The sequence below is a fragment of the Staurois parvus genome, unplaced genomic scaffold, assembly GCF_062004578.1.
Source record: "Staurois parvus isolate SC_StPar_1 unplaced genomic scaffold, SC_StPar_1.0 ptg000668l, whole genome shotgun sequence".
Classification (NCBI taxonomy): domain Eukaryota; kingdom Metazoa; phylum Chordata; class Amphibia; order Anura; family Ranidae; genus Staurois; species Staurois parvus.
Genome location: NW_028318464.1, coordinates 3742336 through 3758433, shown reverse-complemented (window position 1 = coordinate 3758433; position 16098 = coordinate 3742336).

Sequence of the window (16098 nt, the reverse complement as noted above, 5' to 3'; positions counted from 1 at the left end):
ATGTAGCCACCCTCTCCTGTTTCCTCCTGAGATAGACTAAGGACTATGGGCTATTGGATGTGTAGTGTACATATAGCAGTGTAAATGTCCACGACTAACATGCACTGCTCTCTCCAAACAAACAGAAGTAAGGGGGAAAAGGAGATGTTCAGGAGCTCACATCGGACGTTATCAGGAGGCAAAAAAGCCCAGTCAGAATTGATTTCATGATAAATAGATTACCACCTTACCAACTGTTCATTGTCTGCCACCCCTCTCTACCAATCCCTCCACTGGTTTCCGCTCACCCAACCAATAAAATTCAAGATACTTACAGCAACTTATAAAGCCATCCACAACTCAGCCCCAGCTACATCACTAACCTTGTCTCAAAATACCAAAATCGTTCTCTTCATTCCTCCCAAGACCTCCTGCTCTCTAGCTCCCTTGTCACTTCCTCCCATGCTCACATCCAGGACTTCTCCAGAGCCACTCTCATCTTTTGGAACTCCCTTCCCCAATGTGTCCGACTATCTCCTACTCTGTCCACTTTTCAACGATCCCTAAAAACTCATCTCTTCAGAGAGACTTATCCTGCCCCCACCTAGTAACTGTACATGTACAGTATTTTCTCCATCAGCCCATCCCCACAGTTACCCATTATCTTTTGTATCAATTGACCCTCCCTCTTAGATTGTAAGCTCTAACGAACAGGACCCTCTGATCCCTCCTGTATGAATTTGTATTTTAATTGTACTGTCTGCCCTTATGTTGTAAACTATATAAATCCTGCATAATAATAATAACATTAACCACTTTCCAGTTGTCCTATAGCAGAAATACTGCTACAGGGCGGCAGGGCTGCGTAAAATCACATATATATATATATATATATATATATATATATATATATATATATATATATACACGTGATTTTGCATTTTCCGTGTAGGGGGCCCTACCCGCACTGCCATTGGTGGCCTCATCTGTCAATCACTGGGTCCTGGTGGGTGATTCTCCGCTGAGACCTGGCGATCGCCGAGTATCACTGACTGGAAGAGACCTGTATGTAAACAATACAGATCTCTCCCTTGTCAGCAACTGCACATTGCTTTGTATTGCTTTGTTGGAGATACAACAGCATGCACTATATAGTATTGTGTGTTAATATCACTTGACCAGTAGATGGCACTGTACACTAAGGTTACTAGTTGTGCATATGTGTAAAACTTGTTGGTTCTCTCTTTTCCTTCTTTTCTTCCTCTCGTCAAAAGAACCAAGATGTCTGCTGAAATGTGCTCTGTATGTTTGCAACTTAAGCCACACAAGTAAAACAGAGTTCTGCCTCATCGCTACCAGTGTCTTCTCTAACACATAACCAACATGCTTTGCATAGCAGAGCAATACAAAGCAATGTGCTGACACAGTGAAACATACAGCACACAGTAAAACAGCACACAGATAACCCTTTGATTGCTTCAGATCTTAACCCCTTCCTGACCAGTGCCATTAGTTCAGTGTCAGTGCTTTTTATTAGCACTGATCACTGTATTAGTGCCACTGGGAATGTCAGTAATAGTCAGTTCCCCCCCACCAGTGTCAGAATGCCCGCCGCAGTCCTGCTATAAGTCGCTGATCGCCACCATTACTAGTATTAAAAAAATAAATAAATAAAGTATATATACCGCCATTTGTAGACGCTATAACTTTCATGTAAACCAATTTATTTACACATATTGTGATTTTTTTTTCTTAGAAAAGACATGTCACAGAATACATTTTTGCCTAAATTTATTACGAAATTTGATTTTTAAATTTTTTTCTACTGGACATGTTTAAAAGCAAAAAATCAAAAATATTGTTTTTTTCTCAAGATTGTCAGTCTTTTTTTGTTCATAGCAAAAAGAATAAAAAGCACACAGGCGATCAAATACCACCGAAAGAAAGCTCATTTGTGGGAAAAAAAGGTTGTACATTTTATTTGGGTGCAGAGTTGCATGACTGTGCAATTGTTAGTTAAATTAATGCAACGCAGTATCGCGAAAAATGGCCTGATCACAAAGGGGGGTAAATCCTCTGGAGGGCAAGTGGTTAATGCAGAGCCTAAAATTGTAGATGTGTATGGAATTATTTTTGGAGAGTAAGCTTTTCGTGTGTCACATAAATGCCATTGTCCCATTTTCTACACTCAAGCCTATATACACAAATACACGTATGACACAACCAACAACACCCACAGAGGAATGAACCATCTTTCGCTGATGACACATGATTCACTAGTAAGAAAAAGACAACTGAAACAATATAGTCAGTGAGGGGACAAGAAGCCTAGTAAAAGTAATGAGAATGTCCTGCAGACCAGGTGCAGGCGACAGCTGATCAGCTTTATTTACAGAGCCTATACTGTATGATACCTCCCTATATTGTGCAGGTCTGTGATCAGTACAGGGTCAGTGCATGTTTATAGAAAATATGTATTAATTACTGTACTAGTAAGGACTGACACATAGATATAAAAATAAACTCATTTATTCAACTCACAATCTATCAAAAATAAAACTTGAGTGGCCTTGGTTCTTACTGTTTCTTCACTATTTCCATTCCATTATTTTTCATGATCATATCTTGAAATGTGTATCAGAATACAGAGATAAGGGATCTGCCTCTGCAGACTTGTTTTTTTGAGCTGCATTTTCCCCAGCTGTCATCTGTATCTTTCCTTCACTACTTAAGCTGGCCATAGATGGATTGCAATTCCGCTGGTTCAGCAGGGACCGGTTGAATGTTGAGCCATCTATGTGAAAGCTGGTTGTACTGAAGTTGATCCCTCAATTGATTCAGTTTAATTTTTTTTTTTCAGTTTTGTTCGATCATTGCCAGTAGCTATAACAGCCAGCAATGATCATTGTATTCTGACGGCTGGGAAACCTCCCGCTGTCAGAGTACAAAAGCTCTGCGGGAAGGATTCCCCTATTAATACTGACTTTGATGGGGGAATGAAGCAAGTTTCCCATAGTTGCAGGAAAGAATAATGCCTAATGTATGGCCTGATTTAGAATGTCGCTGACACAGAACAACAAAACCCATATACTCAAACCACATGCAAATTAAAATTGACCTAAACCATTATAGTTTAAAGCAGTATTAAATCCGAAAACAAAAATGAAATACTGTATATATCAGCTTACCAATCCTTAGATGAGGTAGCTGTGTTAGTTTTCTTTTTTTTTTAGAATTTATTTCCCTTTGTTTTCACCTAGTGATCCAACCAGTAACACATTTCCTGTCTTAGGGTGTCTCCCCTGGAGGAACAATGGAAATACCTTTGGACAGTAGTATTGTCAATCTGGTAAGAGGGTTAGACTAGAACAGTGGTCTCCAACCTGCGCCCTGGGGGCTGGATATGGCTCTTTGCTTGCTTTTATCCGGCCCTTGAGGGGGGGGCATTATTCCCCCCACTGTCAGTAACAGTGGGACATAGTTCCTGACACTGACAATGAGGCTCTATTCTTCCCACTGACACCAACAATGGGGCACTACTCCCACTGACACCAATGATTGGTCATTATTTCCCCCCCAATACTAAAGATGGGGCACTATTCTTCCCACTGACACCAACAATGGGGCACTACTCCTCCCACTGACATCAATGATTAGTCATTCTTTCCCCCCAATACTAAAGATGGGGCACTATTCCTCCCACTGATGCCAACCATGGGACACTATTCCTCACCCTACAACCAAAGAGGGGACACAATTTACTCTCACTGACACCAGGATATTTTCCATTCCCACTGGCCACATTCCGGCCCCCTCCTAGTTTGGAGACCCCTGGACTCAAACATTTAGATAGACTAGACTAACATGTTAAAGCTGAACTCCAGCTAACACAATTAAAAGCGGAGCTCCACCCAAAAGGGGAAGTTCTGCTTTAAGGCCTCCTCCCCAACTCCTGTTTGTGAAATGGAGTTTTGGGGGGAGGGGGGAGAAGGTACCTGATTTTGACAGATACCCGCTCCCACTTCTGCTCCGACTGCCTAGGCGATCAGAAGCAGAGGTTCCCCTCCCGCATTCTTCTGAGACACGACAGGTCCCAGAAGACTATAGGACCATTCACAGTGCGCAGCACCACTCGCGGCATGCGCAGTGGGCACCCGGCTGTAAATCCGCAAGCTGTCATAGCCAGGTGCCCATCGTAAACATACCGGCTCCGTGGAGAGATGACACTAAGTGAAAACGGCTGGGCTGAGCACAGCGCTGGATCCTGGGACACAGGAGATTGGAGCTCTGCTTTATCCTAGGTTCACACCTAAGTGCTGTAAAAAAGCATGTATTGCGTTTTTGCTGTGTTTTGCGTTTTAAATCCGCCTAGGAACAAGAAAAATTAAAAAAAAAGAAAAAAAAAGTATAAAAATGCAGGTGCAAAAATGCAAAATGCAACGCAAAACTCAATGCAGAAATGGCTCAAATGCAGCCTGCATAGGTGTAAGCCTAGCCTTAAGTATTTATGGCTTTTTTCCCTTTTGGGAGAAAGGTTTTACATAAATAATAAAAGCTGATCATTGTAAGCACCCCAGTCAGTGTTAAATGGTTTGTTTCAATCCCCTGACATGTTTGCTGGGCAATTTGGTTTGTTAAAGAAGGTTGACAAATAACAGAATTACTGGCAGGATCATTAGGTGAAAATAAACTGTAAAAATCCTTAAAAAGAAAATGAATGCAGCCACCACATCTATGAATTGGTAAGCTGCAATATATTACATATTTGGGGGTTTATTTTGCTTTAAAGGATACTTTGAACTTTTTAGAAAAAAGTAATAAATGCACATATATTCCCAGAATCAAAATATGTTATTTTTTCCTGCAGCAGACTGGAAAGCATTGCAGAGTCAGGTGCCTGCAGACAAGCCCTGCAGCTTTCAGCCTGTACCTCTACACATATGGACTGCAAGTTTGGAAGCTGCAGGGCTGCAGCTTACCAGTCATTATATATGGTGGCTGCATTTGTTTTCTTTCTTTAGGCCTGGTTCATACCTAGGAATTTTAATACATTTTGCATAAATGCCCTACAGTCCATTTAACATGATTTCCTATGGGATGCATGCATATCTATACGTTTTTCAGCTGCTGTGCTTTTGGAAAGGGTCAGGGACTTTTTTTAATGCAACAGTGCGTTTTTGGCTCAATAGACTTCAATGGATATGCGGCAGGCATACACATAGTGTATTTTTTATGTGTTTTGCGGGGGGGGGGCGGGGGTTTCCAATAGGAAAGTATTAACTTTGATGCCAGTTTAATGTGACTTTGGATGGGGGTGCGACTTTGTTAAGTCTTTAATGCAACTTTGGATGGGTGCGACTTTGTTAAGTCTTTAATGCAACTTTGGATGGGTGCGACTTTGTTAAGTCTTTAATGCAACTTTGGATGGGTGTGACTTTGATGCAACTTTTTTTTTTCTAATAGGAAGGTATGAGAGTTCTGTTCATGTAGTGCCACTTCGATGCGACTTTGATGCGACTTCACACTGTCTGGCACCCAAGTAGAATCAAAGTTTCATTCAAGTCCAGCCATTCGGAGTCACATCAAAGTCGCATCCAAGTCCTACCCATCCAAAATCGCATCAAATTTGCATCCATCCAAAGTCGCATCCAAGTCCCACCAATTCAAAGTTGAATCCAAGTCACATCCAAGTCCTCCCCATCCAAAGTAGCATCAAGGTTGCATCCAAGTCACACCCATCAAAAGTTGCATCAAAGTTGCATCCAAGTCGCACCCATTCAAAGTCACATCAAAGTTGCACCCATCCAAAGTCTTATCCAAATACATCCAAGTTGCACCCATCCGAAGTCACATCAAAGTGGCATCAAAGTCAATACTTTCCTACTGAAAAAAAAAACGCTAAACACATTAAATATACCTCAAAAAGTGTACTCAAAAATGCAAAATGAGCCAGAAAATGCATCAATTATGTGAACCTTGCCCTAGGCTTTTTCCCCTCTGTTTTCAACTTGTGATCTGGCCAGTAACACACCTTGTGTATTAGAATGCCCCCACTCTGGATGAACAAGTACAGGGGGAACCTTTGGGCAGCAGCATTTTCAGTCTGGGATGAAGGGAGCGTTAGATGGACTAACAGATTTATATACACTAACAAACAGAAGCCAAATTCCACCTCACACTGCAGTTATACAAGCCATTACAGCAACCATTTTTTTTCCTTTTGGGATAAAGGTTTTACATAAATAAATAAAAGCTGATCATTGTAAGCACCCCTGCCATTGGTAAATGGTTTGTCTCATTTGCAGGACAGAAGACAACAGACTTCCTGAAAGGATCCCCAGGTGAAAATAAAAGAAAGAAAGCCTTAAAAAGAAACGAATACAGCCATCACATGGAGGAAAGCCTAGGCTGCAACATAATAAATGTTCGCTTTTGGCTGTAATACCGCATTAAGTTCTAATTCATAAGAACAGCAACCCATAGTAAGCAGAGCTTGCTTTGTCAAATTTAGACCAGGTTTGGATGGATTTTGATCAAGAGCCTGCCTGATTGGATACCGATTGATTGATCAGTTTAGCTAGCTCATATTACACATTTTTGATAACTTTAAAGTTGTTTTTATGGTCAGATTGTAATGTGTGCGGCAGGGGCGGACTGACAACTCATGGGGCCCCCGGGCAATATGGGATCATGGGGCTCCTGTGTCCTTGCCCACACTCAAAGCACACCCAAAAATGCCTATAAAAAGGTACCAGGGGCATTTCATGGGGCCCCCTACTGACCCTGGGCCCTCGGGCAGTGCCCGAGTGCTCAAATGGTCAGTCCGCCCCTGGTGTGTGGTGACCCCAAAGTCGCATTCACACCCGCATGTTTGCTGAATGCGCAACAAAGCACACAAATATGTTTCGGAAATGAGCTGCAAACATGCTGCAATCCTGCGTTGTGCATGCAGTGCCATTCATTGTTAATAGCACCCCGATCCTGGGTAGCAGATGCTCATTTTGTTGTGCGTTTGTCGAGCGACAAAACACAATACAAATATGCCAAAACGCCCACTAAAAAAAATGCCTCACTCTCCACGACCAACAAGGATCTGGAGATCCTTTGGGTGTTTAGCTCGATCAAGTAAATGGACAGCCGTAAGCACAGCACGTGTTAACACAAGAAAAACATTAGTGGAAATGTGCATTTCCACTATGCTCAACTTTGCTCTCTAAAGAGCAATCTGCATTCGGATTGCTCTTCAAAGAGCATTTGACAGGCAGCGAGGAGGCATTGTATGCACCACCTTGCTTTAACCCCTTGAGGCCCACAATAGCGCTTCAAGCCCACACTGCACTTTAACCCCTTGGAGCTTGCTTTAGCATGCTGCAATCATGTGCATTGCACACATTTGTGCCTGCCAAAAACAACAGGGGTATAATTCCTGCCGCAGCTGTGAAGCAAAGTATCGTGGCCACAGCATGTGTACATCCCCATCCATTGCTTCTATAGCTAAAGGAGTAGCTGTTTAGGGACAGTAAATGCGTGGCTCAACCATGGGGTCTTATCACCCCGCAACTGCGTAGATTGTATGCTCCAAGGAGCAGGGCCCTCCTAACCCTCTTGTATTGAACTGTATTGTGGCTGTATTGTCTCCCGTTATATTGTAAAGCACTGAGCAAACTGTTGGTGCTATATAAATCCTGTATAATAATAATAGAAATAATAATAGTGTGAACGAGCCCCAAAAGTTAGCACTTGGGCTGAAACAGTGTTGCATCTGATCCTATATAGCAGTGGTCCCCAAACTGCAGCCCAGGGACCGAATGTGGCCCTTTGCTTGCCTTTATCCGGCCCTTGAGGTACTTTTCCTCCCACTGATACAAGACATTATTCCTCCCTCTGACACCAACAATGGGGCATAATTCCAGCTACTGACATCAGCCATGGGGCCCATTGACACCAATAAAGGGGCCCTATTTCTCCCACTGACACCAATGATGAGGCACTCAAACTGACACCAAAGATAGGGCACTATTCCTCCCAATGATACCAGCAATGGGGCACTATTCCCCCCCTAATACCAAAGATGCATTGTTTACTCCCACTGACACCAGGACAATTTCAACTCCTAATGGCCACAGACCGGCCCCCCTAAAGTCTGAAAGATAGTAAACTGGCCCTTGTTTTAGAAAGTTTGGAGACCTGTGCTATATAGATTTAACAATTCAATTATCTGTTTAAAAGAAAAGTATCAGTAGCTGATTTTCCAGTATAATAACTGCCAAAATTCAAACAGAAAAAACATTCTCAGCAGTCAGTTGATAGATGTAATCTAGGCAGAAGATTACAGTGATGGGCAGAGGGATTGCTGTGACTTCTGATTAATCTGCTACATCACACACAGCACATATAGTTGGAGCAATAAATGATTTGCAGAAAAAGGATTTCATTATTGAACAGCAATGCTTTGTATTTTGAGTGTCATTACAGCATTACCGATTCTTTACATTTCATTTGTTTAGCTGAAACTTCATCAGTTTGGCTAGGTAAACTATAACCATCATTTACTACATTTAAAAACATTTCAAGCAGAACTACACCCTCCTATCTTTATGGCCTCATGCACGCAGGGCATTTTTACAGCAACTTTTAGGGGTGTCAGGTGTTTTTTTTTACTGCTTCCAAACAGCCATCAATGTTATGCTATTTGTCCATGCACACATAGGCTTTTATAAAAAACAAAATAAGGTCAGCGATAATCCAAAAAAAATCAGAAAGTGAAAAATATTATGTGTATCTGCATGCAATGGATACCGATATACCTATAAGTGCTAAAAAGAGAAGTTGCAGTGCTAAACACAAAAATATTAAATAATGTCAATAGATAAATACCATCAAGTGCAAAAAAATAAAATTCCCATTAAACAAAAAATAATATACATAAGTCCAATGGTGTTCAAATCAATGATTGTGGACTGTGATAAACTGAAAAGAATAGTCCACTGTATAATAAATCTGCACGCAGTGTCACCTCCACCAATGGCTAGAATGAAAACTCACCAGAAGATGTTGCTGCTTAGAAAAACAGATATAGTGCTTGTATGATAATAAATTCCCAATGTACGATCCTTCAGTGTATCAGGAAACTCAATAGTCCTCATATCCCGCTCCACCAGATGTCAGAACATGCACTTTCATCTTCCAAAAAACACCAACAAATCTCTCATAGTGTAGTAGTTTTAATAACGTGCATATATACACAGATAAAATAGCTAATTAAAAACCAAAAACGGTCGTGCATTCACTTACATAACTGGCCACCAGACACTCGGAATGGCGGTGTGACCAATGTTTGGGCAGAAGAAACACTTGACGTGTGTAAACGCAGCTAGATGCATCTAAACGCATTTTAATGTCAGGCGTGTTTAGCGCTTGAGCATAATTCAGTTCAATATCCAGAATAAACTATTATTCAGGACAATGAAATGAACTAACGCCCAAGTGTTTGATGCTTGTAAATGTGCTTAAACACTTGTAAAAGCATTAGACATTTTGACAAGTGTCAGGCATTTTTTTCTGCCAAAACGCTGCTGCCAAGAGGAGGAGCACTTTTATAATGTCCTGTGAGCATGAGACCTCACAGCCAAGAAGGCTGCCATCTTAACTTCTGTTTCTTCTACAGTTGGCATGGTGTTACATGATGGGTCCAGGGGCGGACTGACCATTTGGAAACTCGGGCACTGCCCGAGGGCCCGGGGTCAGTAGGGGGCCCCATGAGATGCCCCTGGTACCTTTTTAATAGTTTTTTTTGAGTTTGGGCAAGGACACAGGGGCCCCATGATCCCCTATTGCCCGGGGGCCCCATGAGTTGTCAGTCCACCCCTGGATGGGTCTGATATATATGGTTATTCCATCCAAATTACCAACCTTCTTTGCCAACCTCTGTTAACCTCGTACATGGAAGTGAAAGGACTGCACCACTCCAACATCAGGAACTCCCCATTCCAGCATCTTGATGATATGAGAATTTTAGTGCACATCCACATTAGGCTAGATATGAATTTTGCTGATAGATTGCAGCATGTTACGTCGCATTACCTGGCAATGAAGCCTACACATTTATGTAGGATTAAATCTTAACTCCAGGAAAACAGCTAAATACACAGATGAGAGACTTATAAGAGAGCTATTAACCCGATAAAGGATTTGTATGTTTCTCCATCCAGTCAATTAACTTACATACACTATATTGCCAAAAGTATTGGGCCACCCCTCCAAATCATTGGATTCAGGTGTTCCAATCACCTCCATGGCCACAGGTGTATAAAATCAAGCACCTAGGCATACAAACGGCTTCTACAAACATTTGTGAAAGAATGGGTTGCTCTCAGGAGCTCAGAGAATTCAAGTGTGGTCCCGTGATAGGTTGCCACCTGTGCAATAAGTCCATCTGTGAAATTTCTTTGCTACTAAATATTCCACGGTCAACTGTTAGTGGTATTATAACAGAGTGGAACAACAGCAACTCAGCCACGAAGTGTTAGGCCACATAAAATGACAGAGCAGGGTCAGCACATGCTGAAGCACACAGTGCACAGAAGTCACCAACTCTCTGCAGAGTCAATAGCTAAAGATCTCTGATCTTCGCGTGGCCTTCAGGTTAGCACAATAACAGTCCATAGAGAGCTTCATGGAATGGGTTTCCATGGCCGAGCAGCTGCATCCAAGCCTTACATCACCAAGTGCAATGCAAAGCGTCAGATGCAGTGGTGTAAAGCACACCGCCACTGGACTCTAGAGCAGTGGAGACGTGTTCTCTGGAATGACCAATCATGCTTCTCTGTCTAGCAATCCAATGGACATGTCTGGGTTTGGCGGTTGCCAGGAGAACAGTACTTGCCTGACTGTATTATGCCAAGTGTAAAGTTTGGTGGAGGGAGGATTATGCAGTGGTGTCGTTTTAAAGGGTTGGGCTTGGCCCTTTATTTCCAGTGAAGGAAACTCTTAAGGCATCAGCATACCAAGACATTTTGGACAATTGCATGCTCCCAACTTTATGGGAACAGTTTGGGAATGGATTCTTCCTGTTCTAACATGATTGCGCACCAGTGCCCAAAGCAAGGTCCATAAAAACATGGATGAGCGAGTTTGGGGTGAAGGAGCTTGACTGGCCTGCACAGAGTCCTGACTTCAACCTGATAGGACTTCTTGTCCAACATCAGTTCCTGACCTCATAAATACGCTTCTGGAAGAATGGTCAAACATTCCCATAGACACTCCTAAACCTTGTGGACAGCCTTCCCAGAAGAGTTGAAGCTGTTATAGCTGCAAAGGGTGGGCCAACTCAATATTGAACCCTACAAACTAAGACTGGGATGCCTTTAAATTTCACTTGCGTGTAAAGGCAGGCGTCCCGATACTTTTGGCAATATAGTGTTGCTCTGACACACAGCACACTCCTGTCTAGCAGGGAAGGGGATCTTCTTCTGTTGCAATATTACTCTCACTTATAGGTTCCCTTCTCTTCCTTAGCTTGTGACTGGACAGTAAAAGGAGAAGCAGCACTGCCATAAAGGCTGCACAAAGTTGATACCAAGTCAAATTCAGGTATATTGTATTAATAAAATACATTTAATGATGTAGTGATAATCACAAAGCTGCATTCATCAGTGCCTTTTAGGGCTGGTTCACACCAGCAGCTACGCTGAAAGCAGTCACTGGTGTGTGCTGGGAGGAACAGTGCTGATGTTTACATTGCATTGTTTGTTTTTTTTTTTTTTTATTGTTAGAACTTTAGTGAAGTGTTACAAGTTATATTTTGTTCAGTTTTATTTACTGCAACGGCATTGCGATGTGTTAGCTTGCATTGCAACACCCTGTGCTGTAAAAAGAAAAACTGTGGGCAGTACATTTTCCCAGCACATATCACTGAATACAGTATTGTGAATTGTCTTTGGAACTCGTTTGGACAATGGGGATAATTCAATAAAGTAGCTGTGCCACTTTTCTGGTGTTAATCCCTCGTTAATGTATTGCACCAAATTTATGAAGCATTTGCAACATTTTTGGTTCTGATAGTGATTTGTGCACCAAATTCAGGTAGTTCTAAAATACGCCACTTTTACATTGTGTCATATTGAATGCATCAAATGTAAAAGTGGAGCTAATTAAGACCAACAATCTTTTGGCATACAGAGAGAAAAACTGGCTCAGACAGATTTTGCAAAAGTGTTTTTTCGTGCATTCTAAAAATGGCGCAGCATGAGCAATATTCAAGTACAAGCTCTAGACAGGTACATGAATTTTGCACATTCTTCACCACTTTTAGAATGTTTGAGAGATGGTTAAGCAAAATCTGCCTGCGCCAGTCTTTATGAATTCCAGGTAATGTGCATTTGGGGTGTCACATCAGGATGAGCGGCTGTGTCTGTGCAGCTGCTGCTAGCTGATAGACTTCAATGAGCTGCCTGCATATACCACCTGGAGGTTTGTGGCATTGAAAAAAAATGGCCTGTTCATGGTATATGGGCCTCAGCACCCATGTGAATGACATCTTATAGCAGACAAGGCAAATTGTCCTTTCTTTACACTGCTAAACGTAGCCCAATGCAGATGCTGTAATTGAGTACTTTTATCTGTCTGGAGTTCAGACAGATTGCACTCTACAATATTTTACTACCAAAGTGTTTTAGGATTAAAACTTCACTTTAGGAATACAAACTCTGTATTGAAAAAAGATATACATGAGGAAGAGACTTCCCATTCAAGGAAAGTCAATATTTTTTATCCTAGAGGACTCTGGGATGGCCCATGTTCTCAGAAGTCCTGCAGAGGCAGATGGCAACAGATTTATTGTAGTTGTTGGGCTATAAAGCGACTGACATTTCAATCCAATGTGGATCTATAAATTGACAGCTGCCTGAGACAATAGGACAAAAAAGGCTCAAATTTAGCAAATCCATTGTTCAGTACAATGATAGAGATTGTGTTGTAGCTTGTGGTCACAGCGACCAACTCTCACTGATTTGATCACAATTTCTGAAGATCCGTGGCAGCGACAAAAGCTGCTGTATGTATACTGCCACTGTACAAAATATTGAATACCAAATAGAACAGCCTGCAGCGCTCAAGGTGATTATTCCAGCAATGGAAGACCGTGAAACTTCAACCACTAAAGTTTGGCAAGACTTTGCAGCCCCCTGAGGACTGGGGAAGCCCAAAAGGTACACTCGAAAAACAAGAAGAGAGGGTGCACCAACCTTGCACATTACTTTTATAGATCCTTTTATTTGAAGTAATAAAATAAACATATACTCACAAACAGTATACAATCTCAAGCTCTTCAGTAACCACAGTGTTCTGCATGACCTGGTCCACTGTGTGAATTCCAACCACGGGAAGACACTCAGAATGTGTGACGTGTTTTGAGGGAGGTCCCCTCTTCCTCAGAGCCATGTCAAAATCAGGGGCGGACTGACAACTCATAGGGCCCCCGGGCAATAGGGGATCGTGGGGCCCTTGTGTCCTCGCCCACACCCAAAAAAGCCTATGAAAAAGCGAATGAAAGGTACCAGGGGCATCTCATGGGGCCCCCTACTGATCCCGGGCCCTCGGGTAGTGCCCGAGTGCTCGAATGGTCAGTCCGCCCCTGGTCAAAATCATACATAGACTGCCAATAAATACCTTTTGAATGATGGATGATGAAACATGCCTTTGAGCAACATCTGAACATACCAGAAAATTGTGACAGTGTTCAACAACAGATCCCTCTTCTCTGCTTGTCCTGAGACCATGAAAGGGATGTCACTGAGGGGAGGTGAGGGGAAATCCTCCAGTGGGGACAATGGTCTTGGTGTCAACTCTCATAGAGGGATTTTTGGTGTGATGTCCTGCAGTGTTTTTGACAGAGGAAGTGATTGGAAATTTTCCCAGTAGGACACAGACACACAAAAAAACAAAAAGAAATAACAAGTAAACGCACAGTGATATACTGCTCTTTACATTAAAGCCCAACTCCCGGCAACTAAAAAATTATCCCCTGCAGTTAGGAATTGCTACTATATGTTTAGAGGAACAATAAAAAAAGATTTACTTCCCTGATCCTTCGCTCCTCCCTGCAGCCTGCAGCTATACTTGTCTCCTCAGCTCCCCCCACCCTCCAGCGGTCTAGGGTCCTGACGCAATCAAGACCACACACAGCAGGGTACACAGCCCTGCATTGGATGTGATGACACCTAGGGTCTGTCCACTGATGGGGTAGAACCAACTGCTGGGGGAGTGAAGGATCGGGTAAGGTAACCTGTTTTTCTCTCCCCTAAACAAAACACGCCCCACTGCAAGGAATAATTTGGGCTTTAAAATAGATATTTTTCAGATGGACTTTAAAATCCACTCAAATAGTAGATGATATAATGTTATAGTGTCCAAATTCTTACTTTGTTGCTGTTATGATTTTCCCATTCCAGTGTTCCTTTGCTTAGTGCTTTCCCAAACTCAATGCATCTAAGAACTGTAAATCTTCAGGACTACACGTTCTATGGCTCCTTGCACACTGCCTGATGCATGCACAGTATGAGCGTATGAGCTGCTAGCCTTTAGAGCTGTATTCAGCCAAAGCAAACGTCCCTATGTGCATCAGTTGAATACAGTGCTAGAGAGCTAGGGGCCCGTGCTGTACATTCATTGACCAAAAATCAAGCCAGTGTTTGCCCCTACTGCAAATGTGTACTCCCTGAGCATGGCATCCAGAAGTGTGTGTATTTTCAGTCCTGGCACGTCAAGGTGGCTCCAGGGAGAATTTTCAAGGCAAAGGAGCCACTTTGTAGGCGGAAGCTCCACACAACATGCTATCAAAGGCAGCTTATGCATTAAAGACTTCAAAAAAGGAGAACAAGAAACACTGCCCAACTTCAGAACACTTTAAAATGTATCCCTGGGGCTGCTTGTTTTGTTTATGGGAGGCAAGCACTTTAATTTACCTAGTCCTCTGCTTTGCCGACAGGTGGTGCTGTCTTCATGCTCCGATGGTAGACTAATGCTTGGTGCTATCCTGTCCAATGCAGGTTTATGGACTATACACTGGTCTTGATTATGTCAGGACCTTAGACCAGTCTTTATCAACCAGGCTGCCTTGGCAAAAAGTCTAAAAATTGGCCAAAACTTGTATACAAGCAAGCGGGTGAAGCAAGCCTGCCTTTTAGTTACACAAAGCCACAGGTTTTCATTGTAACCATTATGACCTTCTAGCCTCCGGCATCCTGACAACCAATGACATCATCAGTTGATAAAGAGGATGTCTTTTGCATTAACAGCATCATTGTTTGACCCTCCCCTGCTCCTCTTCATCAGTGCTGGGGTCACATTAGCTCAATGATGGAGAAAAACTGAGGGAGAAGAGAAATCCTGGAACACTAGTCAGTACCAGTGTACAAAAGTGTATTTGCTTTGGAAGAATAAATTACCTCTAATGTTGGGTGTCCTACATGTGTGGATGTTGCTGCATTATAAAACTATTAGAATAGTTTTTACATTTTAGAATGGGGTTCCTCAAGACTGTCCATAATTTTAAAGGGTGCCTCGGGACTGTCCATAATTTTAGAGGGTGCCTTGACATTGTCCATAATTGTAAAGGGTGCCTTGACTGGAAAAAGGTAGAGAAATACTGCCTTAGACCACTGGAGCATGAGCGAGAAGACACTGCAGGGATCAGTCTAGCAGCACAGAGGAGATCTACTTTTCTATGTCCACTAGACCTAAACAAGCAATTAACCCTTGCAGTTGATTTTTCCAGAGTAGGGCTTTAAGGAAAGCAGATACATTTATTTTTTTTGTTCATCACGGAGTAATACCAAAACTATTCCCTACTCTCTCTACTACTGAAAGATACAGAATGTTTAAACGTAAGCTATACTGGCAGTACTCGGGTCGTCGGTTCAAATACCAACCACTGCACCACCTACCTGGAGTTTGCATGTTCACCCTGTGCCTGCGTGGGTTTCCTCCCGGTACTCCGGTTTCCTCCCACACTCCAAAGACATGCTGGTAGGTGAATTGGCTCCTGTCTAAATTGGCCCTAGTATGTGTATGTATGAATGTGAGTTAGGGACTTTAGATTGTATGCCCCTTGAGGGTTAG